This window comes from Oncorhynchus nerka, linkage group LG18 (assembly GCF_034236695.1).
Source record: "Oncorhynchus nerka isolate Pitt River linkage group LG18, Oner_Uvic_2.0, whole genome shotgun sequence".
Taxonomy (NCBI): Eukaryota; Metazoa; Chordata; class Actinopteri; order Salmoniformes; family Salmonidae; genus Oncorhynchus; species Oncorhynchus nerka.
Window position 1 is genome coordinate 53,489,130 of NC_088413.1, and position 6,879 is coordinate 53,496,008.

A 6,879-nucleotide genomic window follows, 5' to 3' on the forward strand; every position below is an offset into this window, starting at 1 on the left:
TATACTTTATTCTACACCATCTACTGCATGCCATTTCTCATATTTATATGTCCATATTAATCATCCCTTTACATTTGTGTGTATAAGGTAGTTGTTGTGAATTTGTTAGATTACTTGTTAGATTTTACTGCATAGTCAGAACTAGAAGCACAAGCATTTCGCTACACTCACATTAACATCTGCTAACCATGTGTATGTGACCAATACAATTTGATTTGATCTGGCGGACTCACTAAAAACAAATGTTTTGTTTGTAAATTAGTGTTGGAGTGTGCCCCTCTCTATTCATGTATGTATGAAAATGGTGCCATCTGGTTTGCTTAATATAAGGAAGTATATTATAGCAATTACGTTTACTTAAGTATATTTAACCTCTTAGTCCGCCCCATCCCGCATGCGGTATCGTTACTACAGCCTCAAGCTCATTAGCATAACGCAACGTTAGCGATTTTTAAAAATCGCAAATGAAACGAAATAAATATGCCTGTTCTCAAGCTTATCCTTTTCTTAACAATCCTGTCGTCTCAGATTTTCAAAATATGCTTTAGAACCAGAGAAAATCACTAATTTGTGTAAGAGTGGTGATAGCTAGCTTAGCGTTAGCATTAGCATTTAGCACGCAACATATTCACAAAAACCAGCCAAGGAATCAAATAAAATAATTTACCTTTGAAGAACTTCAGATGTTTCAATGAGGAGACTCTCAGTTACATAGCAGATGTCCAGTTTTTCCTGAAAGATTCTTGTGTAGGACACATCGTTCCCTTTTGTTACTATGCATATGGCTACCGAAACTAACCGAAAATTCAGTCACCTACATGTCGAACTTTTTCCGAATTAACTCCATAATATCGACTGAAACATGGAAAACGTTGTTTGAATCAATCCTGAAGGTGGTTTGTCATATTTCTCTCCATTGAAAGCACCGTCCTTGTAGCCTGGTTTGTTCTGAGATTTGAATGGAAAAATACCGGGACCTGACTTTTGCGCACCAATTGCCACGCAGACACCTAGCGGGACACCTGGTAAATGTAGTCTCTTATGGTCAATCTTCCAATGATATGCCTACAAATACGTCACAATGCTGCAGAGACCTTGGGGAAACAAGAGAAAGAGTCCGTTCATTCCTGTCGCATTCACAGCCATATAAGGCGATCATGGAAAACGTAGCCTCAGAAATCCTGTGCATTTCCTGGTCGGTCATACATCTTGGTTTTGCCCGAAACATTTGTTCTAAGGGACTCACAGTGAAAATCTTTGCATTTCTGGAAACGTAAGACTGTCTTCTTTCCAAAGCTATCAATTCCAAGCATATTCGAGCATCTTTTCGTGACAAAATATTGCGCTTAAAACGGGCACGTCTTTTTATCCAAAAATGAAATACTGCCCCTATAGGACTAACAGGTTAAAACCAAATACTTTTAGACTTTTACTCAAGTAGTATTTTACTGAGTGACTTTTACTTTAGTCATTTTCTGTTAACCTGTCATGGCTGCAATCCCCCTATCGGGATAATTGTCATCAACAACCTCTGAATAGCATAGCGCTACATACAAGAAATATGACTATAAATATTTCTATTCGTGAAATCACAAGTGCAATATAGGAAAACACAGCTTAGCCTTTTGTTAATCCACCTGTCGTGTCAGAATTTGAAATTATGCTTTACAGCGAAAGCAATCCAGGCGTTTGTGTAAGTTTATCGATCGCACGATAAAACATTAAGTACACTTAGCATCAGGTAGCTTGGTCACAAAAATCAGAAAAGCAATCAAATTAATCGTTTACCTTTGATGATCTTCGGATGTTTTCACTCACGAGACTCCCAGTTACACAACAAATGTTCCGTTTGTTCCATATATATCCAAAATACCTCCGTTTGTTTGTGGATTTCTGAACATAACGCAACAGGAAAGAGCGGTCATGACAACGCAGACGAAAATTCCAAATAGTTTCCATAATGTCCACAGAAACATGTCAAACGTTTTTTTTATAGTCAACCCTCAGGTTGTTTTTAAAATATATAATCGATAATATATCAACCGCAAATGTCTTTCACAGTAGGAGAGGGGAAAACAATGGCTGTCCAAGTTCTGTTGCGCAAGCAAAACTCATGTGACCACTTGACGCGATGTTATCGTTCTGGCTCATTTTTCAAAATAAAAGCCTGAAACTATGTCTGAAGACTGTTGACACCTTGAGGAAGCGATAGGAAAAGGAATCTGGTTCATAGCCCATTAAATCCAGCAAAGGGAGGCTATGGAACATGGAGTTTTCAAAATAGAAGCCACTTGTTTTGATTTTCCTCAGGGTTTCGCCTGCAATATCAGTTCTGTTATACTCAGACAATATTTTGACAGTTTAGGAAACTTTAGAGTGTTTTCTATCCAATACTAATAATAATATGCATATATTAGCAACTGAGACTGAGGAGCTGTCCATTTACAATGGGCACCTTTTCATCCAAGCTACTCAATACTGCCCCTGCAGCCATATGAAGTTAACATTCCCTTAGCGGTGTTGGTTTTGCATGAATATGCTTTGTAATTTGTATGAAGTGTGTTGTTTTCCCATACACACTTGCCTAGTGATGTCATTTCATGTGTGCATCCTCCAGCCAAGTGGTGGGATGGGACAGTGTGTTCCCATGTTGAAGCTTCATCGGAAACTAGCAAGGATGTTTTTTTTCTCCACTCTCCATTATATGAGCCACTGAAGACAGGAAACTGGCCTCGTTAGTTCGGCTATCTTCTCATTGCGCAAAAAAGGAGTGACTCCACTTTCCCTTCCAGCAAGCATGGCAGTGGACATTCAGAGAAACCCCAGTCAAAATCATCACACCATGTGTAATAGGTTAGATAGTCTAATTATTTCCAATAGCCTATCTTTCATGGTGTACTTGAGCAGCCTAAATGTTGCAATTAAATACTTCATGGGAGTGTGGTGTGCATTTGGAGTTAATTGGGTTGGTCAACAGCTAGGAGATAAGAAGTAGTATTAAGGAGAGCAAGAGATGAGGTGAATAAGGTGGAAACAGCAGCCCTGCATGGCCCCAACCGGTCCGAGACTTGGCAATACAGAGATAGGATTTATCTGCAATGAGCAATTACCACCCAGCTAAAAATGTATTGCATTTTCCAAATGACTTTTTCCACCCTTTGGCTCCAATACAAACTCAAGCTCAGCATTGTAGCTTGCCTAAACACTATGGAACTGGGAAAAATAACAATGTTCAGAGGAAAATGATTAGTAACAGCCTGATTTTAGTGGGGTCACACCTTACATTACCTTCCACTCATGCCATTTGAGTAACCCTGAAGGCTACTGTAATTACCCTAGTAACAAAACAAACATGTTGTTAGACTTACATAATCATTTGGGGCTAGCCTAATTGCTTTGCAATGACATAAAATTAAGAGGTTTTTGATATTACTCAAGTCCAATATCATAGCCACTAAGTTATGACAGAGTAATATTGTAGGTTAGCAAGGTTACAGCAACATGCACATTTGCATGAACTAATAACCAATGAATTGCTTTGATATGGTTTTGGAGTAGGGCCAATAGCCCTGCAAAATGATACAGTTTCCACAAGTGCTTCACTTCAGAACATGTGTTCCATAGATTCAGCAAGCCATGTGTTCCACTGTGTTCTACATTCTCCTTCTTGTAATGTTCCATAGGATCATGTGGTACACGATTGTATTTATTAAAGTTAAAATGTGGAAAATGTTCTCTCTCTGTGTGCAGGTGTGTGAGAGAGCAGAAGTCAAGTACTAACCCCTTTTTAAATCAGCTGTCTGAGCATTGCATTGTTACACATACAATAGTATCTGGCCATTAGCCTGGTAAATATTATTTTTTTTTCTCATGGAAAACCACCTTCCATTAGGGTTACTGCTTTCAACAAGAGTTTCATATGAACAGGACATCCTGGGTTTTTATAAACCATAAAAGTCAAACAAACTTATGATCAATGATAGTCATGTGACTTTTCCTTATTGCTGGGTGTGGTATTCAAACAAATCAAATCCCACGAATATAAATGACTTTCTCAATAGCCTGACCAATGACTATTTATGAATGGAAAAAGCTATCGATCACGTAATACAATTCGTTCCTATGAGAACACCAAATAGTGCTTTTGAAGCCAAGGAAGTCTTAAAATGTCGTTTCGTGTGGGAGATTTACGTAGACATAACATGAGCAGCTTGAGCTACTCCAGGTAGTGACGTTGCAGGCTAGCTCAGTACTGCCCCCTCTCATTGAGTATCTCAAGAAACATTCAGACCGGGGTACTGCAGGCTGCCAATAGCTACTATATGATCCTTATAACTTATTCTGTGTGCGATTTCAGAATAACCGGTTCAAGGACATACATCAAGTGTAATATAAAATTGCCATTTTCCCATTCACTATAAATGGGAGATCCGGTTTTCTGCAAAGGATGCCTGCAGTACCGTGCTCGGCCTTGAACGTCGTGGCTTCAATGAGAGGGGTCAGTCGTTCTCCCCTGAGCCTGACTGACATTTTCTATTAAGTTCAACCCACAGTTAATGTCTTAATATACAGATGAGCACATAATGAGCTTCAGGTTATGAAAATGTAGCTCTTGCAATAAAGCATGCTTATATGAAACTAGCAGGATGCATTATTATTAGGAGCATAAATTAAATATTTGCCATTCTATGAAGCTTGTGAGAAAAGCCTCCCTGAAATCAGATCGGGGGCTATTTGAAGTTTGAACAATGTCTAGCTAGTGTTCAAAACACCATAGTCTCAGTTTGAAAATTATGAGCATGGGAAAAATCAGACTTCAAAATTAGGCGGCGTGGTTGCTGTGTACTGTGAGTTGCATGCCTTTGAAATACATATTTTGCAATAGTCGAATGTTCTGTACAATTTGAACAAACTTTACTTTGACAGTGTAGCACTGAAATTAACTTGGTTTCAGACTTCAGCCCAAAATACTTAAATGACTTGTTTTGCATGCATTTTACAAGATGTAAGTCTTCAAATCCTGAATATTCGATTGAATGAATGTTTTGACGTGTGCAATAGGTCGTAAACTAATGTATAGCCTTTAACAGTAGCAACGTCTAGGGGATATTTAGCTGAATCTTGCTACAGGCACCGTGAAGACAGTGACACAAACAGGACTCTGCGCTCTAATGTTAATTGTTGAACGAAAGTCCAGTACAAACGTAGATAACTAACTCGTCACACAATTTGAACTTGCTATTATTTGTATATAACATGTTCATAATGTGAAAAACCGAGAGTAAACAGAACAGTAAATATAAAAGTAACTCACTTCTTGTTAGGCGACTGTTTCACGTGTGGTTCAAGCGTCAAAGCCTCAAAGGATATCACCGTGAGTCCATGAACTTTCACTTTCAAAGTCGTTCCTGTTATCCAATCAAAGGAAAAGATAGCATGTCCCTTTTTGACATAGAAGTAGCCTAATTTCGTTCAACAGTCGTATTTCAAAGAAAGACAGAGCGCCTCAAACTCACGCAGTGCTAGACTACTAGCGCGCCACAGCTGCTGTTTCGATGGAAGAGCAGTAGCAGGTCCTCACAGCAACTTTTCCAAACCGCCAGTCACGTGGAGTAGGCGCTACGTAAACGCAATCTGGATTTTATTTGACTCTCAAAAACACTCCTCCAAAATAACAAGTATGTTTGCCATGATTTACAGTTGTTTTCCTTCGAATGAGAAGGATTTATAGTTGTTGTCCTTCTATATTTTCTTACTTTGCTTGCTATCAAATCTTAAATATTGGCTTTGAATAGGCCTATGCATCCATGATAATGCATTCAATCTCTCTTTTGGTTGGCCAACCAAAATTGTTTTTCAATTGTTGTCTATAAAGGTTCATGAAGCCAATATTTGCAACACATTTAATTGCCTGGAATTATTGCTTGGAAACGTACAGTATGTATATTTCCTTGATTAACTGCACAAAGTTCTGCACTAATTGACTAGTAGCCTATTGGGCTAAATAAATGTTGTCAATGTACACACCACATGCCTGCTCTCCCAAAATGCCAGCTGTTGCCACCCTGCCTGCCAGTGTGTTCATTCCCATAGCCATGCCAACAGTGTGCTGTTCCATAGGAATTCCCACAGACTGTGCCCAGTTTATGAAATCATAGACCCCATGGCTTTGTTTTTTTTATAGCGCCCCCCAGACCATAATTCCATCCACAGGATTTTTTGGGGGGGCAGGGTCTGAAAATATATCTGCCTTTTAAAAATGCATTTCATGCAATTCCACATCATTTACATGATGGAAGACATTAGCTGAATCTGTTTTAATACCACACAAATGACTGAAATGAGTGGCTACTCTGACACTGACAAACTGAGATTAAACTGGTCTTGACTTCAAACCAACAATAGCCCAGGCCAATGACATGACACACAGATTGTACAATATTAGGAGGAGATGTATATTATAGGCTACAGTAAGCTACTAATGATGAAGATGAAGCCATAGGCTACTCATGGTGATGGCCGATGTGCTTGTTGTGGCAATAGCTTACCAAATCTACACCAATGTGCCGGAGGAAACACCGTTCAACTGATGACTGAAGTCAGCCTGCAGGTGCCCGGCCCACCACAAGGAGTCGCTAGAGTGCGATGAGCCAAGTAAAGCCACCCCCAGCGAAACCCTCCCCTAACCCAGACGATGCTGGAGCAATTATGCGCTGCCCTATGCGACTCCCGGTCACGGCTGGTTGTGACACAGTCTGAGATTGAACCCAGGTCTGTAGTGACGCCTCAAGCACTGTGATGCAGTGCCTTAGACCGCTGCGACACTCGGGCGGCCCTGAAAAAACTTTCTATTTGTTCTACAGACAGCAGTGGGCATTT

The 6,879-nt window shown here is 39.7% G+C and overlaps 1 protein-coding gene across 2 annotated transcripts in view; it reads right to left on the reverse strand.

The window, feature by feature from the left end:
* The window catches only part of LOC115146085 (syntaxin-binding protein 6-like), a 101,394-nt gene extending 95,777 nt beyond the window's left edge, over positions 1–5,617 (reverse strand). Inside the window, exons 1-2 of one of the 2 annotated variants that reach the window (XM_029687882.2) lie at positions 5,517–5,617; positions 5,315–5,408 (exon numbers count right to left, since the gene is read on the reverse strand). The gene's annotated coding sequence lies outside the window, so the exon portion shown is untranslated. Of the gene's footprint in view, positions 1–5,314 lie in introns of both variants that reach the window. The other variant, XM_029687883.2, reaches the window with a different exon arrangement.
* Between the last annotated feature and the right edge of the window lie 1,262 nt (positions 5,618–6,879).